Source organism: Canis aureus, chromosome 15 (assembly GCF_053574225.1).
Source record: "Canis aureus isolate CA01 chromosome 15, VMU_Caureus_v.1.0, whole genome shotgun sequence".
Classification (NCBI taxonomy): Eukaryota; Metazoa; Chordata; class Mammalia; order Carnivora; family Canidae; genus Canis; species Canis aureus.
In genome coordinates this window covers 65,820,343-65,847,988 of record NC_135625.1, presented here as the reverse complement: position 1 = coordinate 65,847,988, position 27,646 = coordinate 65,820,343, and the positions used below count along the sequence as shown (strand labels likewise).

Sequence of the window (27,646 nt, the reverse complement as noted above, 5' to 3'; positions counted from 1 at the left end):
AACACCTCCTTAAAGGAAAGGACTTTTTCCCATTGATTTATTTGGCAATTTGGCTATAATTCTATGCAATCTATTGAAGCCATGCATTGTGGAGCAAATATTCTGCATTCCACCTTAACATATTCCTTTTGCGTCTTTCAAGAACTATGCCTGGAAGTGTCAAACCTTAAATTATTCTGTAATTGGCAGGCAGCAAATAGCAATTTCAAGTTCCAAGCAGTGTCAGGGCCAAATGGAAGAAGACATTTATAATGGCTGTGCCTAAGAAAAAGTGTGGCTTGAAGGATTATCTACAAATTGAGCTATAAACACAATGTCGCTAGCACTGGGGAGTAACAGGAGGAAAAAGACTTTGTTATCATCAAAGTATTCACTTTGCAAAACAACTGAGTAGCATTCTACATCCCTTTAAATGAGAACATTTAAACTTATCACAAGTAATTATTTAGAATGGACGCTTAGGAAATCCCAAGCACATTTAAAACAATGGCAGACCAGAAAGGTAATTACTGATTTTAATTTTCCCCATTATGTGTAACAGTTGTCTGTAAAAGTACTGGCAAAACACAAACATTTTGTCAATTCCCCTCCACTTGTAAACATGGGCATATGTCTCTTAACATTATTTTCTTTTCAATTAGGATTTTTAAAATATCTTGCCCACAGGCAGATGGTCTTGTTAGAGACATGAAATGCTGTTTCCTTCACGTGTTGTCATTTTCTCGCCTGTAACTGTTTTTAAATAATAACATTCCTTCCTTATGTATCATGAACATCTTGGAAAAGCAGGAGTCAATGTAGAATAATCACGTACTTAGTCATGTTCTAAAACACAGTGTTTACTTCATATGGGTGCACAAGGCCTGCTCAGAACAGATATGAGCAAAATTTTACATTTTTATGTTAAATATTTCTGGAGAACAGAGTTACTCTGTTTTTTGTTTTGTTTTTGATTTTTTCCCCCCAAACGGCAGAAAGAGTAAAACATAAAAATGAGAAGCCCAGGATGCTGGATTTTCCATTAAACAGAAGGTTCATTAGCATTTAGAAAGAAAAGATAGGATGTCTAGAAGTTAGCCCGCATAGAGATTGAAAGACTGGCAAAGTCTCTTAGTGAGTATGTCTTCCCTTGAGAAGAGCATGTGATTGAGCCAATCATAAAGTCTTTGCTGACATGTTGGAATGTGGTTGAATGACGGAGGGGGTAGGTGCACTCTCACTTAGTGAACTTCTGGAAAGACACTTCCACAGGTGCATGTGGCACGCGTCTGATCTTGGGCTTTTTCTGCCTAATAGGAGTAACACCTTGGAAGAGAAAGTATACTCTTGAAACTTGTGGATAAGCTAAACTTAGATGTTTTCCCACAGTATTCATAGCGAGATCAATATGATCTAGGTAAACTAAAAAAGAAAGTAACAGTCTATAATCCAATAGAACTAAATGGAAAAATTTCTGGTTTAAATCCCAAGTATAGAATAGAGAGATAGGACCCAACATCATTTCATGTAAAAATGATTAGAAGGCTTTACACAAAAATGCCAGACACACTAGCAGGGAAATAAAAGAAGTTATATAAAAAGTTAATCTATTATTGGCATGCACTGAAGGACCTGGTGACTAAAACAAAGCAAGACGTGCATAGTCTGACTATAACGGTTCCAATCAGGACACACTTGAGCATCTGTATTTATGTCTGGTTGCCATAATTAGAACACTCACAAGTGCGATAGTATCGAGGAAGGTAAGATTCCAGAGCTACTATGGAAACTGGGGATTCTAGGTCTGGAGACATCTTAAAGACTTGACAGCAGTTGTCACATACTTGAAGGGCCAGGAAATAAGACGTGTGTGTTTTCTGTATTTCTCCCTGCACTGGGCAGAGCTAGCATTACTAAATCTAAGTTACAGAGAGACAGCTGTGACTCAAAGGAAATATGAAGCCGCCAACACACAGATCAATGCTCTCAACTATTGCATGAGCTCTCGAGATACCGAAACAGGCTTCTGGAGTATGTGGTTGAAAAGGCAAGGGCAGTTTTCCTACAAAGGGTGGATATTCAGGTGGGATGATCTCAAATTATGTATGACTGAATGATTTTAGGATTTCTCCTCTTGAGCAATGTGTCTTAAGAGTTATCAGAAATCATTTACCAATGATTATTTTTTTTTTTTTGGCTATAGGATGGAAGGTTTAATTCTATATCAAGTTTAACTAATTTATATGTTATTTAAAATTCCAATGTAACTGAGAAATCCATCAGTGTTTGGTCCCATCTGACCTCATTCAGTCCAGGAAATGTGAGAGTTAAGAGACAAGACTCCTATCTGCAGCAGGTGCTTCATTTAGGGCTGCTGTTCTGTGTTGGATCTTGAACCCCTAGGACCACTTGTCTAGATCTACTCTAAGTCCTGCTGAGACGGGAGGATACGTAGAACCCCAGAAATAGCAGTGAGATTCAGTGTCAGACTAAAGAGAAAACATGACATCTCATGAACCAAACTGGTCTTAAAAGCAGATGAGTTACAGTGGCATACTAACCTGGGAAACACCCAGAAAAGTGTGGCCAAAAAAGAAAGGCAATCCTGAGGTTCTTAAGTAGACACCGTCCCATTATCAAAGAACGTACATTCTTTAACGATGTCAGGATAGCTGACTCCAACTGTAAAGCTCCAACCCAGTGTAATCACTCAGATCTTGAAACTATATATTCATCCAGGGAAAGATGATAGTGTTCAATGCGGCAAAAACAAAGCAATAAATGGCACTGTCTTTAAATGTCTCTGGTTTGAGGGGACATTCAATCACAACTCATCATTTTATAGTAATTACCGAATCTTAATGTGTTACATTTGGACTCATTAAAAATACACTAATTACATTTTAATTCCGGAATCAAAATAGGAGCAAACCTGGCAGTTGAGCGAGTATGAACTCTGTTGGAGAGCTGACATGTGTGGGTCCACTGTCATTCACGAGGGGCTTGTTTATAAAGACACATAGTTATTTTCTGTCTGCTTAGCTCTCTGGGGAGAGACAGTCCCTTGGCCATGACAAGTTTTTCTGTGAGTGTCATCTGGAAACTTGTGTGTGTTGTGAATAATATTTTAGTGCTGGCAGGGGAGAAGGGAGGGCTAATGGTTTCCAGGAAAGCTACTGGGAATCCTGGTAGGAGGCAGACTTCTCACTCAAAAAAACTTATTTAAATTCAATTTGCCAACATATAGATAACACCCAGTGCTCATCCCATGGAGTGTCCTCCTTAATGCCCATCACCCAGTTATTACCCCATTCCTCCACCCAATGCCCCTTTCCCAACTCTTTGCTTCCCAGAGTTAGGGGTCTCTCATGGTTTGTCTTCCTCTCTAATTTTTCCCCACCCAGTTTCCCCACTTTCCCTGGTGGTCCCTTGCACTGTTTCATATGTTCCACGTATGAGTGAAACCAAAAAATATGGAACGCTTCGCAAATTTGTGTGTCATCCTTGCGCAGGGGCCATGCTAATCTTCTCTGTATGGTTCCAGTTTTAATATATGTACTGCTGAAGAGGGCTCTGGATTTCTCCCTCTTTACTGCTATTTTATTTACCTTGTAAATTCCACACATTTGATCCCCAGTTTACAAATAAGCCCATAGCCCCTGTCGTCCCTTCCAGGGTCTGTCTCTTCCCCTCATGAGACCCCTCATCCCAAAGCCTTCCTCAAATTCTCCTCCCTAGGCCTGAGCACAGTTAGTGTTCCCAGGGGGGCAGCTTCAGGCCATTCCCTTTTAACAGCACCCAGCCGTGGGTGGACATGCATGTATTTCAGGGAGGGCACACGTAGTAGTGTCTTGACAGAAAATTATTAGGGTAATTCCAGCTAAATAATAACCACAAAACCAACTCTGACAATGAAAAATTGCTCTTCTACAATAGAAATATAAGATAACTTAGAAGTTTCTCTTTTTATATGGTTGCTTCAAATATTATAATGAAGACCATTTATTGGGACTTACAGTCAGAAGGTATGATAATTTAATTGTTTTACAGATCTTTCTAAAAGATTTTCCCTCATGCTTAGGAATTCCTGCTTAGTGAATTTGGTTTACAAGGTCCTGTTGTACCCACAATTGCCCTGTGGGCCTGACTATACCTTTTGTTTTCCTCTATCAGAAGCAGTAATGTCTGGATCACTATATATATAGGTAAATTTGGGTGTCAAATTGCTTCAGGAACCATTTTTAAAGCTCTGATCATCTTTGTTTTGAAATTTATAGCTTTGAAGGACACCAAGGGTGAGTCAAGTTAAACCAAATAACTCTCAGCCTCAAGTGGTGAAAGAAGGAAAAAACCTTTTAGATTGGTGTACTCAGCTTTCCTTGCCAGCCACAGTGGATGAGCGCATGCACGCACATGTGTGTGTGCGCGTGCAAGAATGGAGATGCACAGCTGCCTTTAGTTTTGATCAGAATACGATGATATTCGATGATATTTTGAAAGCTCTTTCGTTATTCATCTCAATGCATTTAAATACCTCCTCTTAGGTTTTTGAGTTTCCCTTGCTTCAACTACAGGCCCAGGACCACAAAACTCTGAGTAGTTGCTGGAGGATTCAGATAGATTTCTTTCTTTCTTTCTTTCTTTTTTTTTTTTTGCCAAATATTGTTTATCTTTTTTAGAGGTGTTATTTATTTATTCATGAGAAACAGACAGAGAGGCAGAGACCCAGGCAGAGGGAGAAGCAGGCTCCATGCAGGGAGCCCCACGTGGGACTCGATCCCAAGTCTCCAGGATCATGCCCTGGGCCGAAGGTGACATTAAACTGCTGAGCTACCCAGGCTGCCCGATAGATTTCATGCCTGTTTTTATCTCATAGACTTAAATAAAATATATGGCTTTTCAGTTAAATGTAAGTAAAATGTTATCTGCTTCCCCTCTCCCTTTTTTTGGCTCCTGGTACATATTTAACTGTGTGATTATATTTTACGTTAACATCCTTTTATTGATTTCAAAATTTGTATGTCCTATGAGACGAAGAGTGGGTTGTTGTACTTACATTTAAGCAATGGATATTAAAGATAAATGAGCCTTTGGGCTAGGGAAATGGGAATATGAATTGATGAAATTGACAGTGAACAGAGGAATGGAAGGTACGAGGCGTGACTGGGATTGTCAGGCACCCACCTTGGCTCCCGACAGCCCTATGCTCTAAGCATCCACCTCTAGCCGGGTGGGCCAGGGGAACTACTACGACCCCAGACTTCAGAGTCCAGGTTCTCATGTTTCCTTTTAGCTGGAAAACTAGAGAGCCCTACAGCCCCAGGCTATCCATGTTTGGTGAAAAGTGAACACAATCCTGGCGTCTGACCAGCTTCATACGAGACCTATTTTTTGAAAGGAGTATGCATTCCATAAATTGCACAAATTTAGAGCAATCACTACCAAAATCTCCCCCCAATGCCCCCCCCCCCCCCCACACACACACACTCTACATTACCTTTCTTACTAATTAAAACTAGTCCCATTTCAAGCTAGAAGGTCTGTTTTAAAATTCTCATTCTCTGGGGCTGTTTTTGTGTCTTTGAGAAGCCTCTGTCTAAAGCATCTGTGTTCACCTCTGTGGCCCAGAACTGGCGCTTCCCTAGCATTTTTGTTGTTTTCATATGAATACAGTGCAGATAAACTAAGTATCCTACTTTGTAGCAATTATTCTCCCAAGGTCTAGAAGAAGACTAAAAACAGAAAGATATTTAATAAAAACCAGTAAGATGGTAGGAATATAAATGTGGTCCTATTAAATATTACTTTAAAAACGTAAAACAAAATCATTCTGGCTAATTTCTAATTCAAATTTTAAGCGCTGACTCACTCCTTTTATTAATTGTAGGCGTCTGTTAGAATTGTCTGGATCCTGGTCTTTGTTATATAATTACCTTCCTCTAATCTGTTATGTATCTTTTCAATTTAACTATAGTGATTTTTTATATGAATATTTTCAAACTTTGATGAGGTCCAGTTTATTACTATATTCTTTATGGTCTGCTATTTCTTCCCTGGATGTCAGGGATATCACTTGCATTTCCCTTTCATATTTTTAAATTTTTATCTTTTTTTGTACATTAAATTTTTTTTTTACATTGAGGTCTCTACATTTCTCTGAATGTTTCTGTTTGAAGAGGAAGCGTCTAGTTTATTTTTCAGATATTGAAATCTAATGAATACAACATCATTTATTTTCCTTTCCTTAGCAGTTCCTCATGTTTGCTCTTTCAATGCCAAGTTCTTTTAGCTGTGGATCAGTTTTTAGACTTTTATCCTGTTTCATCATCTATTTCTCTTGCTGCTCTGTCCCCTGCATGCTTCAAAATCATAGCTCAGTGGACAAGTCTGGCATCTGGTAGTAAATGACTTCATTTCTTCCTTTTCTGTAGATGTCTATTTTTATGAGTGGGTAAAGTCAGAAAAAGACTTTTAATGCAGGAAAAGAAAGTAATGATAACCAGTCATAATTTCTATCTCCACAGAATGGGTGTTACAAAAATAAAATGAATTTGGAGTCAGACATGGGATCAAAACTTAGCTACCAGTTTGTAGCTGCAAGACAGAAAGTTGTCCCTGCTGAAAGTCACCTGGTACACCTGAGAAATGGGAACACTGTGCCTACTTGAGAGGACTGCCATGAGGATTAAAGAGCTAAGGCACCTGCTAAATGGTGGGGGCTTGTTAATGGTTACTTGCTATTGTTATTATTTTTATACAGGAGCAATTAGGGTCTTTAACCCCAAATCTCTCTTATCTCATAACTATTGATGAAATAGCAATCTCTAAGTCACGGGAAAAAATATTTAGGAAGTTGGGATGCCTGGGTGGCTCAGCGGTTGAGCGTCTGCCTTCAGCTCAGGGCATGATCCCGGGGTCCAGGGATCAAGACCTGCATCAGGTTCCCTTCTAGGAGCCTGCTTCTCCCTCTGCCTATGTCTTTGCCTCTCTCTCTGTGTCTCTCATGAATAAATAAATAAAATCTTAAAAAAAGAAAATCTAGGAAGTCATTAACCCCTCAATGGGGTCTAGGAAATGAGAATTTAATGTCGTTCTTCAGTACCACCAGGGAATTAAACTCATGCTTATAAGTTGTTGTTTTTATCCAGTGGACTCAGGCATGATCTCATATGTGGGGGTCTGCTCCAGGAGGAACTGAGGTTCATTTCCTGAGTACTGAGAGCCCATGGCAGCATGGAAAGAAAAGACAGCAGGGATGTTTGCAAGAAGGCACCGCAGCACAGGAATAAGGCACTGGAATGGTTAGTCCAAGGGTTCAGATGACCAGCAGCCTTAGGAAACACTCACCCTCCAGCTGTGTTCAGTGGAACACATTATTTTTGTCTCACGCATTTTTGGCCACTAACAAGGATCTGAGTTTGTATTTACAGCTCAGTATTGGTAAAACCATAGGCAACTCCCACACTTTGGAAGATGTCCTGTTGGGTGGATGCATATGGGAGGTGGGAAGCTGGGGGAAAGCATTTTAAAGATCTTTGTGAGAAAATGGAAATGTGAACTAGAAACACAAATTCTAAAGCTAGCTGGTCATAGGGTTCACAAAAAGGCCAATCCGTCTTCTGACTTTTCCCATAATCCAGGCAAGACTGACTGGCTTGCATTTCCTTCTTAAGTCCAACAGTCAGAGATCTAAGGATAAAATCCTGGAGAAAAATCAGAAAGGTGGGACTCACTGTGATGGGGGTGATATGGGACCCTGGAGAGAACATGGCGGAGAACTGCAGCAGGTCCTGCCTATAATTTTAGGTCTCCTTTGCCCTATAGTAATGGGTTCGACTTTATCCACAGCTGCCAAAGTTTGTTCTAACTCATTCACTCATTTGTTGTGTTCCGTTTTGGTTTTCTTTATCAAAAGAGCACAGAAACTTTCATAGCTCCATTTAAGGGATGCAGGGCATAGAGGGAAAGAGACAGGAAGTCTGCCGTCGTGTTTCCTATGTTGAATACTGTGTCCCTCAAATCAGCATTTGAGTGTCAAGAGTGCTTAACTGAATAGACCTATGCCAATCATCAAGGGGCAGAGGTGCAGCATGGTTGTTATTTATTTATTTTGTTTCAAGAAGATCAATTTAAAGAAAGAGGAGACAAAGAGGAAACATATTTTATCATATCCTCAAAATGAGAGAGGGGAGAGAAAAATGAATACATGTAGTCATTTCATAGTTGAATGAAGCAAAACCAACTCCAGGATACCTTCTCAACAGCACTCTTCATTATTTTGCATTCATATTCCAGGGTGCCGCAAACAAAAAAGCTGAACATGATAGTATCTCATCCTCTTTCACAACCGACCCCTCTCTGCCTTTCAGATTAAGCCAGATCTGACTGACCCCCTTCTAGCAATACCCACCCCACTTGCCCTTTGGAGTCAAGGTCCACTGGTTCATGATAGGTGAATATAAAAAAAAAATGTACAAAAAATACAACCCTGCAAAAGAGACTGGATCTGTGTGCCCAGATATGTGACCAAACAGTCACCTCTTTTTTGTTTTATTTTGCTTTTTCTAAACTTCCTTTTTAAATGAATTTACTATGGAGACCTAATGTGCTTAGATAAAAGGCCTTATGTTTAGCTATTTTAGTGCCATCATAAAAAAATCAATATGTGTTTTAAAAAGTACAAAGAAGGACTAGTTATTTTAGAATTTTTTTTCTTATCCACTCAAAAGCACACATTCAAATGAGCTTTTACTAGATTCGAGTGAAAAGAAGAGTTTTAGGAAGCTAAGTGAGGAATGAAAATAAGGGTGCATAGCAAGTGTTACATTGCATCTCTTCTGAGAGTCTGATGTCCCGCATGCTACAATGCATACATGATTTCCAGATAAGCATATCCGTGGCGAGGAGAAAAACAGTGAAGTAGAGAGAGCAAATGTATAGAAGGGTTGTTTTAAAAACCAGTTTTGAGCAAAAGTGGTATACTAAGATGTTTTTCCCTAACGCTGTAAATGAAAAGTTTTTCTTTTCTTTTTTTTTTGTTTGTTTTCTTTAGGATTTTATTTATTTATTCATGAGAAACACATGGAGAGAGGCAGAGACATGGGCAGAGGGAGAAGCAGGCCCCATGCAGGGATCTCGATGTGGGACTCCATCCCGAGAGTCCAGAATCATGCCCTGAGCAGAAGGCAGATGCTTAACCACTGAGCCACCCAGGCATCCCTGAAAATTTTTTCTAAAACAAAGCTTTTTCTTTTAATCATAAATTGCATGACCAGAATAGAAGGGCAAGAGCATACCAGAATTCACTAGGTATTTATAAGGGTTCAAAAAGAAGTTAAAAATATAGAATTTAGTCAGTAACCTTGAGTTCATATGTCACCATATATTCTCTCTCAACCCTGATTTAACATAATCTTGTAAACAATTTCAGTTATACAATTTCAACTTGCAACTGACCAAAACGTGGCTAAAATTCAATTTTGAGCTGCTGCAAGTAAATACGGACTCCTAGATGCAGCCTATTTTCCAAATAAAAGATTCATCCAAATCTTTTAAGTAGAAAGAATGGCTTTACAACTGATTAGTAGTCAATGTAATTTCTAAACCTTATGGCCAGAGCTAAATGTTCTACAAGAGTCAGCTCTGGAATTTACCAAACAGAATAAGGCATTCCAAAAATCTCCGTATTTGTCTTTCAAATTTAAATGCAACAGGAGTGAAAAAAACCTGAAAAACCTTTTGGAACATGAGCAACAGTAGAACTGGACAGGGACGAATTTACACATATTCCAGCAGTCAAGTATTGGTGGGGAGGTAGTGAACACACCGTGAATAAGATGTGATGCTTTTCATCTTCTGGACTTCCTTTACCCGTTGGCTATAAGAACTGGTTATATTCATAAACTTTGAGATGTATAGCCCTGCCATTCGGTGGTAATGTGGGCTGTTCATGACTCCAGAGCTGCAGATGATATTTATATCTGCCATTTTCTTCTTTGCCCTCTTAGGTAAAAAGCCTTGAACTAGATGCTTCAGATCCCTTCTGAGCTTGGAAGTGTAACTTTTATGGTTTAACTCACTTAACTGCTCATCACCGTACGCAGCCTTCCCATCTTAAGAAGATTTTGGAAACTGAAAAGTTTGGTGACCTTTGATAATCCAAACTCCTTACTCAGAGAATCTCAGAAATAAGCCACACACCAATTAATTTCCTACTTTGGAGAAATGACCGAATCTTTCAGTGCGGCTATACCAGGGGAAGAAAGAAACAGGCTCTGAATGACAGGAAGGCCACGCAAACCTGCAGGTGGCAAAATTCAGTATTTTTTAATTATAGGCTCAAACTACACCATATATGGAATCACAAATTAACTGTTTAAAGCAATACCCTCTTGCATAAACACAGAGTATGCAGAATAGGCTCCCAGGCTGAGAAACCACTGATTTCACTGGTTTAGGAAATTCTGTAAGAGGAAAATAGTGCAGTGACCTCAAGCTTGACTCTGGGGTCTGCTCCCCGAGTCCCAAAAGAAAAATCCTTAGGCGGCATCAGTAACTCCCGAATCAGGAAAGAACTTGTCTGCATTTAGTCTAACATTTCAAAGTTTATTGGTGAAACGTAGCTTATTTCACTCCATGAAATTCTGAAGATATTGCATGAGCACGAAGAAATGACTTGGGTTTGGAAATTTATTTTGTAAGAACGATGATATTGGCCAATTCACTAGCCCATGCCTGCCAATTCTTTTGAGCCTAGAAGCTGTTTGATTTATTCTACAATGTTTGAAATCATATTTATTCCACTCTTCTAAGCCTTACAGTAAATCAAACTTCTTTTTAAACCGTATTGGGCTACTAATGTCCACAGTACTTCAAACATTCCAACCTGACCTTCAGAGGTTTCTCAGTGTGACACAGGTTGCTACTGCCACCCACCCAGGTTGAGAATGACTAAGAGAAAGAGGGGTCCAGGGGGGCCTGGGTGGCTCAGTCCGTTAAGCATCTGCCTTAGGCTCAGGTCATGATCTCAGGGTCCTGGAATTGAGCCCTGCGTCATCCCTGCTCAGTGGGGAGTCTGCTTCTCCCTCTCCCTCTCCCCTTTCATGCTCTCCCTGTCTTTTTCAAATAAATAAGTAAAATCTTTAAAAAAAAAAAAAAAAAGAGAAAGACAAGGAGAGGTCCAGTGAATAGGTCAATAACTGGGTGAACAGAATACTGTCCATTTTCCTTGCTTAAAAAGTTATCTTTAGGGAGTGGAAATCTTTAAAAAGATTTTCTGTATCAAACAAAAACTAAATCTAACATTACATTATGTATATCTTGGGAGGAGGTTGTCTACCATTTCTAATATGTGCAGTTGTTTTATTGACTTATTGTAGTAAATATTAAACCTTGAAAAATCTGCTGTGATTATAGAGGAGCCGACTTTGGAGATGAATACCAATTTAAATTGGTTTCTCTGGCATTTATTAGCAATTCAATTTTACTCTGTGTAATTAATTATGGGATTATAAATAATTCAAATTAGGGAGGAAATATAGTCTTTAGGCAATCTCCAGATCATCAAACTACTTCTACATATGTCAACTTGTCTTAAGAGTCAAACACGCCTTTGTCTTATGACTTGAACTTGAACCAACAAAGTATTTTAAAAACATTGTTTTCTTTATGAAGATTCCCCCGGTGTCCTCAGTTCTCCTTTATAAAATCTTTCTTTCCCCCTTCTCATTTTTGGATACTTACTCTGAATGTTCACAAGATAAATTCTGGCACGAAGAATATAGAAACTTTTCATGGGCTACAATCTGTATACTAGTCAATTAATCAAACCTTAATTTTAATTTGGAATGCATGCTGTAATATGTAGATCACAGTGATTTAAAGTGTTCAATGCATTAAAAGATGTTGGCTTTAATTTTCTTTGAATTTTGATTATCAGTAATATATTTGGTTTAGAAATATTAGTCCTTTAACAAACTCGAGGAAGTATATGCCAAGGGATCAAAAAACATTAAGTAAAAAAAAAAAAGCATTAAGTCAAACATCAGATAAACTCTGACAACTTTACAGACTGCTTTTCACATATTGTTATGGAAAAATGAAGAGATTTTTGTTATATTCCTCTTATAATCTTACTAAATGTTTTAAGTCCTATTTTTGGAAATCTTTGTTTTTTTTTCTTTTAAGATTTTATTTTTTTAAGTAATCTCTACACCTAATGTGGGGCTCAAACTCATAACCCTGAGATCAAGAGTCACATGCTCCACTGACTAAGCCAGCTAGGCATCCCCTGAAATCTGTGGTTTTAATGCTGTGCTTCATGAAGCCCTGGAGGATTCATAAAAATCCTAACTGCCCACTGTTGAGGATGATGGGTAAAGGAAGCATGTAGGTGGTGGAGTACTCCATTGGTCTCTCCCTTTGCCTCAAGACACTTTTTAAATCTTTTCATATTGGACTTTTAACTAAGATTTCATTTGAGCAAGTTACAGCTAGCTCAAAGGACATTTACATCTGATTTAAATTTCAAGTAGAGGATAATTAAATATATACTGGTTTTCACAATGTCACTATCCCTAAATTCTTCCATGTACTTTAACATTATTTTTATTAAAATAAAATTAGCTCAATCTGAAAAGGCTATCAACGTGTGATTCACTACATGACATCATATAAAAAGCAGAACTATGGAGATGGTAAAACAAAACAAAGTTTGGCAGGAATTGGGGTGAAAAGAGGGATGAACAGGTGAAGCACAGAGGATTTTTAGGGCAGAGAAACTGCTCTGTGTGATCCTACAATGGTGGATACATGTCATTATATATTTATCCAACCCCATAGAATGTAGACTAAGAGTGACTCCTAATGCGGACCATGGGCTTTGGATGATAATAACATGTCAGTATAGGTTCATCTGTTCTTACAAACGTGCCACTCTGGTGAAGGATGTTCATAATTGGGAAGGCCGTGTTGGGAGGGAGGGGGTAAATAGGGACTCTTTGTATCTTCCACTCAGTTTTGCTGTGAGCCTAAAACCACTCTAAAAACACAGTATTAAAAATAAAATTAGTTAATTTGAATTATATGAAGTATACATCTACGCAATTAACTTCCTAGAATTTCTTCTATTTTTTAAAAGCTTGCCAATGAATGATGGGATCCATAGTTAAAAAAGAAAAGAAAAGGAGTGGGGGTGGGGGAGGGAAAAAAAGAAAAAAGAAAAAAGAAAAGAAACAAAAAAAAAAAAAAGAAAGAAAAGCTAGAAATTCATGGAAAGTATGACTTTGCACTGCATCTCCAGGGAGGAAGACCTGCTGCAGAGTTAACGGGAGGTTCTAGTGACATCTCTGGTGGTTTTACAGGGGACCTGGGTGATGGTTGCAACTGATCAAAAAGGAAAGCTCAGCTGGTTTAAAGAGGAGACTTGGTTTGCAGTCACGATGGCCATGACTTAAGATGACAGGAAGACAGGCTCCTGGGAATGGAAGTATGTTCTTCATGAGGACAAAAAAGAATGGACTGGGCAGGAAGATCACTGGAGTGTGAAGAAATAGAGGAGGAAGACCTGAATAAAAACCACAAACCTGGTTTGTGCGGAAAAAAATGTCAGGTGACAGGAAGAGAAGCTTGGTACTTCTCAGGCAGAAGTGATGAGGACACTGGTTGGAAGCCACCTATGCACTATCACAAAGAGGGGCTGCAGGAAGGATCGTGGCAAGAGTTTAAGGATGATTGGAAGTGTCATATGTATGTTTACACTCACTAAAATAATAATGTTGGCACACTGATGAGAAATCATCCATGCGGTGCTGTGCATCTTAATTTAGTAACAGTTTGGATGTGGAAGGAGCCTCGGTGTCCGTCAAAAGATGAATGGATAAAGAAACTGTGGTCTCTGTATACAATGGAATATTCCTCAGCCTTTAGAAACGACAAACTCCCACCATTTGCTTCCATGTGGATGGACCTGGAGGGTATTGTGCTGAGTGAAATGAGTCAATCGGAGAAGGACACACATTATATGGTATCATTCATTTAGGGAATATAAAAAATAGTGAAAGGGAATAAAGGGGAAAGGAGAGAAAATGAGTGGGAAATATCAGGGAGGGAGACAGAACATGAGAGACTCCTAACTCTGGGAAACGAACAAGAGGTGGTGGAAGGGGAGGTGGAAGGGGGGTGGGGGTGACTGAGTGACGGGCACTTGACAGGATGAGCACTGGGGGTTATGCTATATGTTATGGTCTATGTTGGCAAATCGAACTCCAATTTAAAAAAATTAATAACAGTTTGGAACTGAATTCATTTCTGTTTCTCTTGCCTATTCTTTCTAGAAACTTTTTGTGGATCTCCCTATGAATCCCAATTTCCACATGTATTCTGTTTCATTCTGATTAGAGAGGCATTGACAACTGCCCTCTGTTTACCTTGGTCACTACTCTTATGCACAGTCCAGCTCCCACACTTCCCGGAGGACAGGGCAAGGCTGCGTTTCTTTTTTTTGTCTTTCTCAAGGAGATACATGGTACCGCGATGCTGTCTCTGCTACAACTTCCCATCCATCTTTAGCTCTTTGACCCATTGCACCACTTCCCTTCCTCTCCAGAGGAAATGGAGCACACTCGTTAAAATCCTGGGGCCCAGCATTAGATTGCCTTCATTCATCCCCATTCCCTACTTATTAACTGTGTGGTCCTGGGCGAGTTCATCAACCTCTCTAAGCCTTGGCTTCCGTATTTCCAAGCTTGACCTAAAAATGGTGCGTACTTTAGAGGGCTGTTGTGAGGATCATATGACGATCTGCAGATAAAGTGCTCTGGGTGATGGTGAGCATTTGGGAAGACCCCAGGAAGTGCCCGCAGCCATCCACATGGAAATACCTTGTCTTGGGAGCCAGCACTGCTCGATGCACTAGTTTCCTGTGGCTGTGGTTAAAAAGGATCACAAACTGGGTGGCTTAAAACAACAGAAATTTATTTTCCAACAGTTCTTGAGGCTAGAAATCCAAAATCAAGCTGTCTCTGGGGTCTAGGAAAGGATCTCTCTGAAGGGTTTAGTGGACGATCTGATCCATGCCATTCTCTTAGCTTCTGAGGTCACTGGCAATCCTCAGCATTCCTTGGCTTATTGACGTGTCACTCCAGTCTCTGCCTCCATCCTTACCTGGTATTCTCCTTGTGTGTGTATCTTGACACATTTTTCTCTTCTTTGTGTGTGTCTCTCTGTGTCCCTTCTCTTCGTCTGATGAGGATACCACTCATCAGCCTAATGATCTCACCTTGATTTGACAACATCTGCAAGGACTTATGTTCGAGTAAGGTCATGTTCACAGGTGCTGGGGTTAGGATTTGAACATATCTTTAGGGGACAAAATTCATCCCATAACACAAGGGAAGCGACTCTTGCACTGAGCAATGGTCTTCCTTCCTTCCTTCCTTCCTTCCTTCCTTCCTTCCTTCCTTCCTTCCTTCCTTCCTCTTTTGCTCGACTGTCCTCATACAGAATACTCCTCAAATTCCCTGACCTCATCGTCCACGTTCTAGTTTTCCAGCACTAGATATGATACTTCAGGTGTGGTATAGCTGATGCTGTAATCTTGTGATCTGGGCATTTGACCAAGGTTATATCAAGAGTATTTAATTTTGTTGTGTATTTTGGTGGCCACATCACACCGATGGCTCACATTGAGCTTAGGATAAATTTTCACAAGCTGATTTTTGCAACCTCTTTTTACTAACAACTCATAACCATCTATCACGTTCCTTTGGCCTGTTTTTCTGTTTCTGAATGCAGTCTTAGGGGAGTTAACAGGGTGGTGAACAGGGTCTGAAGTAGTTCTAGGATCAGAATGGATGCGCATTCATGGGGAGAACTATGGGTAGTTTGAGTGGCTTCTAGACTTTACAGCCTAGCCCAAGCATCCTGGGGTAAACCAACAGTAGGGTGGACCTACCGTGGAAAATAACCCATCACTAGAAAAAAAAACAAAAAACAAAAACCAAGTTGTCATGTGCATGTTATTACATTCCCTACCCCACAGTGTCCTTGGAAGGTCCCTCAGGAGCCTTCAGCATTCAGTCCCTGAGAAGCCATCAGTATCTTTGTGGAAGAGTCAGAGGCAGCCTGTGCCCCTGAAAAGGAGGAGGGAATCTGGGGCAGTGGCCCTCCAGACGCCCTGGCCTGACCCTTCGAAAGGCTGCCACATTGGTGTCAGTGATGGGTTTCTCCCAACATTGATTTTGAATTAAAAGCAGGGCTGGGCCTGGGGAACATGAAACCAGGACATACGTTCAGAAATGGGACAGCTGCTCTTAACAAGCCAGACTGCCTACTTCCCATCACTGCTCTTTTCTCCCTCACCCCATTTCTTCATTTATTTCCCATGCTTTCGTTTGCTTTTCAATACTCGTAATTTGCATTGACATGCATATTTAAAATGTAGCAAGGATTAAAAGGGATTATTGTAATGCTTTCTATACTAGAAATAAACAGTATGGATAGTCTATAATGGGATAATTTGTATGTGGTTAATTGGGACTCGACAGGATCATTCCTAACCATTTTCTTGGGAGGGTTTTCTTTCTCTAGAAAGCATTTACAAGTTCTCTTTGATCTGAAAACAGTCTATAGCCCACCCCTGTGTCCTAGTGTTACTTTGTATTTTCATCCAAGAATCTCCCTCCCCTTGAACAATATGGGGGTTAGAGGCGCTGACCTCTCCTGTCCACTTCCTCCCTGCCACCCAGAGTCAAAAATCCGCAAATAACCTTTAATTCCCCAAAACCGTAACTGCTAATACCCTACTGTTGACTAGAAGCCTTACTGATAACATAAACAGTTCACTAACACATACTTTTTATAGGTGTTATATATTCTCACAATAAAGTAAGCTGGCAAAAAGAAAATGTGTTAAAAAAAATCACAAGAAAAAAAACCAAAACAAAACAAAAAAATAAAAAAATAAAAAAAATCACAAGGAAGAGAAAATACATTTATAGGACTGTACTGTATTTATTGAAAAAAAAATCTGAGTGTAAGTGGACCCGTGTGGTTCAGAGGGGGCATCACCTCGTACTGTCATTCTTACTTGTAGACTGCACAGTGGAAACTCACTGCGTAATTGGTGAAATGAATGAATGGAACACACGACTCCAGAAAAATGTATTTTATAATTGACTATTGCATCAAGGGTCCTGGGAAACAGGGTAGTTTCCATGCAATGAAGCAAGCTGACCAAAATATCCCCAAATAATAATAACAAGAAGTAATGCGGCTCATTATTTTTCAGGCCTCGTCCTAGCTACGAAAGCTCGCTGCTAATAGAGCTGCGGCTATCTAGATGATGTTTAACAGATCAAGGCCAGATGCAGACAGGCCACCATGCAGGCTAAATGGCATCTGCCATAAAAACGAGGTATTACAATTGGAAATCCCATCACGCCCCTAATGTCCTCTTTAGTTCATTAGATATTATGAAAATAAGAAAATGGCTAAACCCCTCATTATTCACTCATTTCTCTGCCTGTCAATTAAAATTTAAAAAAAAAGAAAGCACAATCAGTTTTGTGAAATTAAAATGCTGAAGGAATCGAGAAGACATCTTAAATCTTTCAGCAGGAGGCACCCCATTAAAGGTGCCCACCCACCCTGCGTTTCTGGGGGCCAGCGGGAGGGTCTAGCACAGCCCCCGTGCATAGCAGGATCCCAGGCCTGGCTGAACGGCTGGATGTTCCCATGAATGTTTCTGAGTTGGAAAAATTCGTATCGACTGCAATACAACCATCCACTTGAAGGAGATCCAATCTCAGATAAGAACCAGCAAACAGTCCTCCCTGGTCAAGAGAGCCATACATCCAAGGAGGACCCTGCATGTTCTCTGCACAGGCTGGAAGCTCTCGCTTTAGCAAGTGATGGATGACCAGGGGAATGTGGCGTTGGCCATAAGATGACCGTTAAGGACATTCGTTTTAAGTGGGTTGCAAGGCTATTCTTCTCCCAGTCAACCTTGACTCGACAGCAATATCTCTGAGAGAGAAAAAAAAATATTTTGCAGAGTGTTTTCAATGACTCCGATCGCAGCAGAAAGTAGATGTGTAAGTTTTCTATCACTGCCACAGCAAATTACCCCAAACTAAGCATCTTAAAACAGCACAGGGCTGTTCCTTACAGTTCTATAGACTAACATTCCAGCACGAGCGCGGCTGGACCGAAATCAAGGTGTCATCGGGGCTCAGTTTCTTTCTGGAGCTGCTGTGGGAAAATCCATTTCCCTGCCTTTTCCAGGCCCAGAGGATGTCCTTATTCTTGGCTCATGGACACCCCCCTTCCTTGCTCTGCAAAGGTAACAACCTAGCCTCCCTCTGATCCTTCTTCCATCACCAGATTTCCTTCTGACCGTTGCTGGGAAACATTCTCCGTTTCTAAAGACTCCTGTGATGTGACTGGGCCCACCCTGATAATCCAGGATAATTTGCCATCTCAAGGGTTTTATCCTTAAGCACACCTGCAAAGCCCCTTCTGCTCTATAAGGCAACATGCTCACCAGTTCTGGAAATTAGGACCTGAACATCTTTGGGGACCATTATAGCGCCTGACGCCCAGCATCTACCTGCAGTGGAGGTACACCCTTCTCGGGGCTGACAAAGGCAGGCGGACAAGTGTTACTAGCCACGCTCATCTCCTCTCATTTTCCCAACATCCTGTATTTCCACCTCAAGCATTTATTTTCTTGCATATAGAGCAACTTATTTCATGCTAATATCAGGTATTTAATTAGCTGAGCACAATGAGCCTGCTTCCCTCTTGAACGTGTATGGACAGGATATCAGCAGGGCTCCTCTGAAGAATTAACCGTTGGGGCAGAAACTGTTAGTTTCCCCTTCCCCTTTGGCACGAGAACCCTCATTTTTAGGGACGCACATTCATGCCCAGTTAAAAGCTACATAACTCAGACATCTTTGTCGCTGTGGTACGTGAAGTCATTTTCAGAGGGAGAACTCATGCTTTCTTCATCCCCTTCATATTCCACCTGGAACGTGAATGTGATGGCTGGAGCTCTAGAAGCGCTACTGGATGCTGAGGATGTGGTCAAACTCTAAGAATGTTGGAGGGAGCCTGGGCTTCTTTTACAAAAAAGAGAAATATGGTTTCGTCTTGCTTAAGGCTTATTTATTTATTTATTTATTTATTTATTTATTTTATTATGTGCAGCCCAGCTTAACTGGAAATCAGTGGCTCTCAACCTTGGCTACACATTTGAAATCTTGGAAGTCTACAGAATCCAGGATGGTCGGACCTGATCCCCAGAGATTCTGATTAAATTATTCTGAGGCGGGGCCTGACGATCGGTAATTCCGAATGCTTCCTAGGTGATCCTAATTTCTATGAAGCCCAACAGTGATAATCAGTTATGAAGTCATAGGTTGGGGGAGCATCAAGCTCAGGAGTTATTTTGAGAGGTTGCCACAATACTGCTCAGAGCTCAGGTTTAGAAGGGAGCTGGAGTAAGAGAGAAGCTGGAGGACCAGAGGGGCAGGCATTTGTGAAAGGCCCAGGAGAGGCGGTTGACATGGTAAGGAGAGTGTGACGGTGAGCTGCACGGGGAATGGCTTTGACCTTTCAGAGGGACGTGGAACAAACCAGCAGACAAATGGGCTGCATCATGTGTGCCCCCCGCCCCCCGCCACGACCCAGTTGCAACATGCTTCAAAACTGCTTGCTCAGCACTTTGCTCTAAACTGAATAACGTGGCTTTTGATTTGATCCTTCTCTCATGATTGATTTTTAGGGAGAATGGAATTCCCCGCCCCAAGAAACTATAACGAACGGACCTCTGTCTTTCTAAAGCATGTTGGGCAGAGGGGATGGAAAATGAACTGTGTTTGCTCAGAAAGCACTCTGGCATCTAGCTCTGTTTTGCTCAGGATGGCTAAATTTCTTCTGCTGGGGTCCATTTAGCATTCTGGTGGTGGGTTGCATTTATCTCGGGAACCAATGGCACGCTCTGAACATCTGACAGGCTCACACCTCATGAATCCCTCTTCCTTTCCTGTCATCAATATTACTTAGGGGCAGTGGTCAAACCATATTGACACTCCGCTGACATCTTCTCTGGTGCCCAATTACCTTTCTGTCATGATACAATCCACGAGGTGACAGAAGATTCTATGCTGTGCCAAGCAAGCTGGCACCAAAATATCCCTGAGACAGAATATAATATATCATTTTTATGCGTCCTCTGGAAACTCGGAGAGACATTTCCCTACCCCCGTTTGCCAAGGGGTCTTTCAACTCGCGCGGATGCCTTGCATCTTGAGCTCTCCAGCACCTGCCTACATGAGCTGCGTGGATATTTCCTATTTCACATCCCAGGATGAATTCCTAATGAAAGAGCAGAAGCCCTCCTCGCCTTCGGCTCTGAGTCCTGACCCACATATTGAAAGTAGTTACACTTCTAATGAGCTTAGCAGCTAAACTTTGGAGGAATATCCCATTTAGCTGCAACTTCACCACGCGGGCAGTTGGACCAGGAGACTTCACAGAGGAAGCACAAGAACTAAAACACGGGGGGCCCTGGGACCTGTCTGCAATTGGCTCTGGTGTCACATTGGCAGAGACACACTGAAATCTGGGGCTAAATCGGTGTAAAAGAAATCATTTCCTTTTTCTTCTTCTTTGGTTTTTCCAACAAAGCTTAACTTCATGAAGAGGCCCTTCGTTAGATGAAAAGGTCACCTCCATTTACATCTCTCAAAAGGAAATGTATCGATGACTACCCGGTTCAATATTTCATTTTACACACACACACGCACACACACACACACACACACACAAAGGCAGTTATGTGAAGACTGGTTACTGTGTTGGTCAGTTTAGTGCTGAGAAGTGTGCCACTTGTGACTGAGACCCTTATGACTCATAATATCACATCCTCTAATAGGGCAAGAATCAGAGCACCGAGTATTGAGATCTGAAGGGATTGTTGTCCCAAGCAGGGTCCCAGGAGGATTAAAAGCACCCGCATGCGTTTTACAGAATTCAGATCAATGTGATAAAACATAGTATTTTGCATGTAGTTAGAAGGCTGAGGGCCTGGATGTTCTGTGTCTCTGCGCTAAATGGGAAAGAGACATCCTGCATATTTCCTAGAAGCTCCTTCTAATCCCAGGGCTAATAGAATCAAGAATCGGGACGCTTTTGTTCCATTGTTGAAACATATTCTTCTATCTGCTTTCTTAGGAAAACTGTATTTGTTGTTATGTAACAGGAGGCCTGTCGGGGCCCTTACTTTTGCATTTTAGATTTTTTTTGAAAGGTCTATTTCTTTACTTAAGAGAGAGAGTGGGGGGAGAGACAGAGGGAGAAGGAGAGAACATCAAGCAGACTTGCTGCCAAGCAGAGAGCCTGATGCAGTGCTCAATCTCATGACCCTGAAATCATAACCTGAGCCCAAATCGACAGTTAGACGCTTAACCAACTGAGCTACCCAGGCACCCATTGTTTTAGATTTTTAAGCTACTTCTAAAAATTTTAATTTAACAGGTTAACTGTGATCATGACAAAAACATTCCAAGGGTAAGTAAGATGTAGAAGGGGACAAAGATAAGACTTCCACAAGACCCCATATCCTTCATCCACAGTGTTAACTGTTATTAATAGTTTATTTTGTATGGTTTCCAGAACTTGTCTATGCATGTAGAAGGGTTATAGCTGTATATGTATTTTTGAAAAACAGACTCATATGGTACATATTATTCTTCCACTTTCTTTTTTCATTTTCACCCTGGCCATTTTCCTATGCAAGTGTTTGAGTATCTACTTCCTTCCTTCCTTCAACAGCCTAACGTCAGTATATTTCTCCAAAATTCTATTAATGAAAATTTCTCTTTGGATTTCTTTTGTTTTGATTACTACAAAAAATGGTAAATACAGTATCTCCATTTATTTGTATTTGTTTAAGAAAGGGAATGCCATATAGTAAAAAGCTCTGTCAAAGAATATGTGTTCAAGTTTTGACAGCACTTTCCAAATTGCCCTCAAAAAGTGGCTTCTTTGCCATATACTCTACGGTGTATATATTAAAAATTTGCTTTCTCTACATGCCTTGCTGTGTAATATCTAAGCATGAGTCTGTAGTTTGTCTGCTCTGGGTTTGACTCTTAGCTCTATCACTTACTATGTGACCTTGGGGAAGTAACTTAACTCCTCTGGGGCTTCGTTTCCTCTTTTTTTGAATTTTAATTTTTTTAATTTTTATTTATTTATTTTTTTAATTTTTATTTTTAAAACACTTTAAAACATATTTTATTTATTTATTTATTCATGAAAGATACATAGAGAGAGGTGGAGACAGAGGCAGAGGGAGAAGCATGCTCCTCCATGCAAGGAGCCTGATGTGGGACTTGATCCGGGGACCCCAGAATCACACCCTGAGCCAAAGGCAGGCGCTCAACCACTGAGCCACCCAAGCATCCCTAATTTCCTTATTTGTAACATGAGGATAAAGTAGTGCCTTAATCATAGGGTCAGTGCATCAAATGACATGATGCATTTAAGCTCTTGAAACAGTGTCTGACACATAATTAACATTTCTCAGTATTCACTATTATGATTTGAACAACATGGCAAACCAAAATGCACATATAAATATTTCACTTTGAATAAGAGTAAACACGTTTCATGGAAAAATATTATTTAAAAAATTAGATGAGACTGTTTATAAGCCACAAAAAATATAATATTTACTCTTCAAAATATTATAAGGATTTAACAAGTTGTTTGGTAGTAAGCTAACTGAATCAAATGTTTCTGGTTTGAAAACATTGAAGAGGTTCTCTGCTGCCTATGAAAAGTGGTCATGGATTATTTCTGGCCCAAGAAGAGAAGACCTATAGACAAGCCAGTTCTGTTCAGGGTCAATGGAATGAGACCTACGTAGGCATGAGCCTGGCCTTTCTGAGCCTCAGATGCGAAATGCTCACTAATTGTAGCACAAAGACTGTGCTAATGGCTCTTCACTTTGCTTATTTGCCCCTCTGTATGTGCTCATCTTGGCCAGGACACAATCACCCAGAAATTCTACAAGTACAACAAGAGAAGGGCACTCAAACCATGACTGGCACGCCTTTGCTGGTAATTCCATTTTTGGAATTGATAATTTCAGATGTGATGATTTATCTCATTGAGTTGGGCTGCATGAGACCAGGAATTACCCAGTGGTGGGCACTTAGCTGAGGCCAAGGCTCACTTAATTAGGATTCTGGCACGGTAGGTGGGAATATTTACCACTGCCATGAATAGTAAATCATAAATGTTAAATTACATTCAATTTCAGAAATAACTGTGCAAAACTTCTCACAGCATAGATAATCAGGCAATCATTGAGATGGTTATAGTTCTCACAGGCCATTGTTGTTTATAGTAAGGCCCGCTCACGCACTGAGCTACTGTCTTGTTTATCCCAGCTCCATTTTTGTGTATTTTACTCTAGTAAATAAGAATAAATGCTTAATCTAAGTTCCAGAGTTCTTTAAAAAAAAGAAAAAAAAGAGAGAATATAAAACATGTGGTCAATTTGTTTACTTTACATTTAAGACTTAGATATAGCTAGCTAAACATTAAATTCGTAAATCATTAAAAAGATAAAAACAGTGTGAATAATCTTCCTTGATCATGATGTTATAGAAAAACACTGGACTGGAAGTTTGGAAATCTGGGGTCCAAGTTTTCTCCTTGCTTCTCATTTCTAATATAATTTGTGGAAAGTAATTTAAACTTTCCTGGGCCCCAATTTATGCAACCATAATTTAAGAAATTGTTAACAATTTTAGCTAGGGTCCCATTCAACATTCAAATAGTAAAAAATAATCTGCCTTACTGTAATTTTAAATATTCGTTTATGATTGCACTTTACCAAGTCTCTGCATGAACTGGGAAGGGCTGGCTGGCTGTATTTTGCTGATATGGGAATGTAGAGAAGCCGGATGTCCTGACTTAGGTCACACATGGACGAAAAGAGTGTAGTAGAGATTTGTCCCCACATGAGCCTCACTGCACTTCAATCAGATGATTCACAGTGATTGAGGGAAGATTACTGGAAAGAGTAACTTTCTTAGCTGGACATGGAGTCTGAAAGCATGAGATTCAGTAGAACATTTACTTGCACTGTTACATCACAGCAAGTGTGCTTTCACATATGTGACTTTCACTTGGATTCATGGGTGGAGTTTTCCTTTTCCTGAATCTCTTAGGTCTCCCCTGTGGGAGGACAAAGAGATCTGGATCCTCATGATCATGGGAGCACACACTCTAGGTTGCCTGGACAGTGAACCAGCTGAGAAGGGCTTCCCCTTTTAGACAGGGATGTTGCACCCAAAGTCAGCATCCTACTGGGGCCGTGGCTCCTCCCTGTTATGGGGGAAAAGAGAACCTCTGGACAATGCCTGTAAGCAGCTTGTCCCTTTGTGCAGTCTGCCTGGTGCCCTAAGAGTCTGAATTGCCCCCACCAACAAAGTTGCTCTCATTCTTGCCCTATGGGAAGCAAGAGGACCAAGGAAGGGGTTCCTTGGAACGTAGACCCTTGTTGTGTTCAGCACAACAGCCTGGCTCTAGTATCTCTTTCTGAGGGTGGATGAGTTTGGGAGACCAGCAACATTCTCCTCTGATGATACCTGATGGAAGTCTCTCCAATAAAGCCTATCTATAACTCTGCCATGTGGTGCTGTAGACTCTGACTTGAGGTCTGCTGCAGGTCCAGAGCATGAAGGGATTGACTTTCCACCATCTGTTTTCATTTCTAGAGATCCATTTGGAGTCATTAAGCCTTGTACTGAAATTTATATAATTAAGAATTGCAGATAGCTATGTATCCCTTACCGTACAATTTACAGAATGTGTTCATAATCTATATTCCATTCACACTCACATAGGTCTGCCATTCAAGATTCATTTTGATTACACAGTTTCAGAGGGGTTCAAAGTCTCCTCAAAAGTGGCCATTTTTAAAGCATCCACATAGCAGGCCCTTTGCCAGGGGCTGGCGCATTCAAAGACCGGTAAGACTTCACCGAAGGCTTTCTTTCTTGTGCTCAACAGGGATGATCATCTTAATAGCTATTTATTGTAAACGTATTCATTTTGCCTTTCAGTTTGCTCAAAATATAGTGCCTCTATTAGGGGACATTAGACAAACTTCACAGAAGCGAGGCATGGAGGGTGTCTTAGCTGCTATTAAGCCAGGAGGGGACTACACATCAGCTACGCCGGGGGCCCTGAGAAACGGTGAACAGTTATGCTCCAGTCATGTCTTGCCAGGGCAGCGTGTCTGTGAGTACAGCTGAATAGGTCTGTTTGCTATGAGTTTTCCCATCCGTGATCTGAATTCAGGTATGTTCTTCGAAATGATTTCAGGTGCAAATACATTTCTCTGAAATCTCTATTTCTTATCAGTAATCCCATTGATGGTGCCCCTCTGGATTTCAACATGATATTATGCAGGCATCTCTAGCTTAATGCTTTTAAAAGCTAAACTCATCTTCTACTTGCTCAGACCTTTATTCCTTAGCCTGATGCATAGCTTAGCTTCCACTCCATTTTAAGGTCTGGGGACCCTACCCAGACTCCTCTCTTTCTTCTCATATAGGCCAGCTATCAGTGTAGATACCACTTCCTGAACATTTCATATGTTTTCCTCCTTCTTTGTGGCTGTGCTTTCCTTCACCTTCAGCCCTCAATTCCCTTCAAGGACTGTTGTGACATCCTCCTCCTCACCTCCTGCTTCCTCCATCAAGCCTATCTCCACAGGGTTCATTGCTGATAAATCCAAGCTCTCACACCCCCCTGAAAAGAACGGAAGCCCCAATGTCGTACTACCCACACGCTTAGCATTATTGCAGCTCTTCCCTTCTCCACATCACATTCCAAATCCACAGCACCGATGGTTCCCCAAACTGGCCATGCTTGTGTCATGTTTCTTCTCCAAGGCGATCCTGCAAGGAAGAGTGTGCCCACCAACTCTTACTTCTCTTCCAAGCATTCTTCTCCCTCTGAGGACCTTACTAACCTTTACCTCTTTTCTCTCAGTTAGACTTAATTTTTTTCCCACTGGTTTTGTTGTATCGTGCAATGCCTTCATCAGACCACTGATTGCATTATGCTATTTCTCTGGGTTTCCTCCCTCAATTAGTTTTTGAGCTCTTTCAGGAAAAATGTATGTTCTATTTACCATTGTATCCCTAGAATTATCATGATGACTGACAAAAATGACTTTCACTTGAATGTATGCACTAATTTTTCTTTCCCTGAATGCTCAGCTGTCCTCTGTGGTTGGATGAACACTCTGCGCTGCTAGACAATGAACCATCTGGGATCATGCTCTCACTTCTTCTACTTGGAGAGAATGCACTCAAAGTCAACTTCTTGAAGGGACAGGGAGTCAACATTAAAGAGACAAATGAATCTGAGTTTATGGAACTTGCTTAAAGTCATACAACCAGTAAGAAGTGACAACAAGAACATAAATCAAGGCAGAGATTCTTGTTCTTGTCATTCACTGTTTTATCCCTTGTACCTAGAAGAGTCCCTGGCACATAAGAGTTCAATCAATTTCTGTTGAGTTAATGAGTGAATGAATGAATGGATGAAAAGTTAATTTCAGAGCCCGCCCTTTGGCTTCCACTCTCCTGACTTCCAAACTTGATAGAGTGTATGAATGGGTGCAGAGACATTTTTCAAACAAATAAAATTAAAAACAGAATATCATGATTTTCTCTTTGCCGTAAACTGCAATGAAAGAATAATGGTAGCTATTTCCATGTGCCTGCACACATACGCACAATTCTAAAACATTGAAATATAGAGCCTTAGTAATTCATTTCATTTACTAAAAGAAAAATGGCTTTTGGAAAATAGGTAGCCACCCTCCTTATAAATCATATAACTTTACGTTCAGAATTATTTTTCAGTTAAATGGTAGAATGAACTGGTCTGGTAAACTGTCCTTCTAAATAGCGTGAAACAGGCCGACTGAAGTAAACTGTGGTTGTTCTGGAGGAAATTCAGGGCCAGAGCCCTGCTCTCTGCTGCTGTCCAGCACCAGGAATGGAACGCAGAGGGCCCCTCCATATTTCTGCAATTGGGAGAAGCAGGTGCAATGTGTGCTTCTGGGGAGAGCCCAACTTTGGTTTATAGTCTTCCACCGAAACGTTTTGGGGCTTTCTTTTTCATGCTGAATGACAGCTGATTTTATCTGTATCTATTACTGACATTGACCCTTCCATTCATTGTGGAGCCGAACAAAAGCCAGTGGAGGGATGAAAGAAACCCAAAATAGATCTTTCTTGAGCTGATCGGTATCAGAATTATAAACAGTTCCAGGCATGGAGGAGAAGTAGATTGGCAAGCCCTGTTGCCAAAGATAGAGTAAAGAATGACTTTTTCCTTTCCTTTCCTCTCTCCCCTTCTTTTTTTTTTTTCTTGTACAGCTACTCAAAGGAAACCTTGCACGAGGGAGAAGCACTCAGGGAAGGAGATTGTTTACTACGGAGGCTCCCACATGCCTGCACTGGGGCTCTTGGTCCACGGTCATTCCCTCTGTTGTTACAAAACATGTTTTATAGTGTGAATCACCTTCTACTATATGGCTCATTATTCTTCTCTCTGAATAAAATAG

General features: G+C 40.7%; 1 protein-coding gene, 1 long non-coding RNA gene and 1 other non-coding gene across 8 annotated transcripts in view; 1 reads left to right on the top strand and 2 right to left on the bottom strand.

Annotated features, from left to right (window-relative positions):
* CNTNAP2 (contactin associated protein 2) overlaps positions 1–27,646 on the bottom strand; it is a 1,978,697-nt gene that overhangs the window by 401,059 nt on the left and 1,549,992 nt on the right. The window lies entirely within an intron of this gene.
* LOC144285046 (uncharacterized) lies at positions 1,794–27,646 on the top strand. Its single transcript, XR_013353447.1, has 5 exons — positions 1,794–2,062; positions 24,906–25,031; positions 25,125–25,302; positions 26,289–26,458; positions 27,459–27,646. It is a non-coding gene; the product is annotated as an uncharacterized LOC144285046 (long non-coding RNA).
* On the bottom strand, positions 3,447–3,551 carry LOC144285160 (U6 spliceosomal RNA). Its single transcript, XR_013353545.1, has one exon. It is a non-coding gene; the product is annotated as a U6 spliceosomal RNA (small nuclear RNA).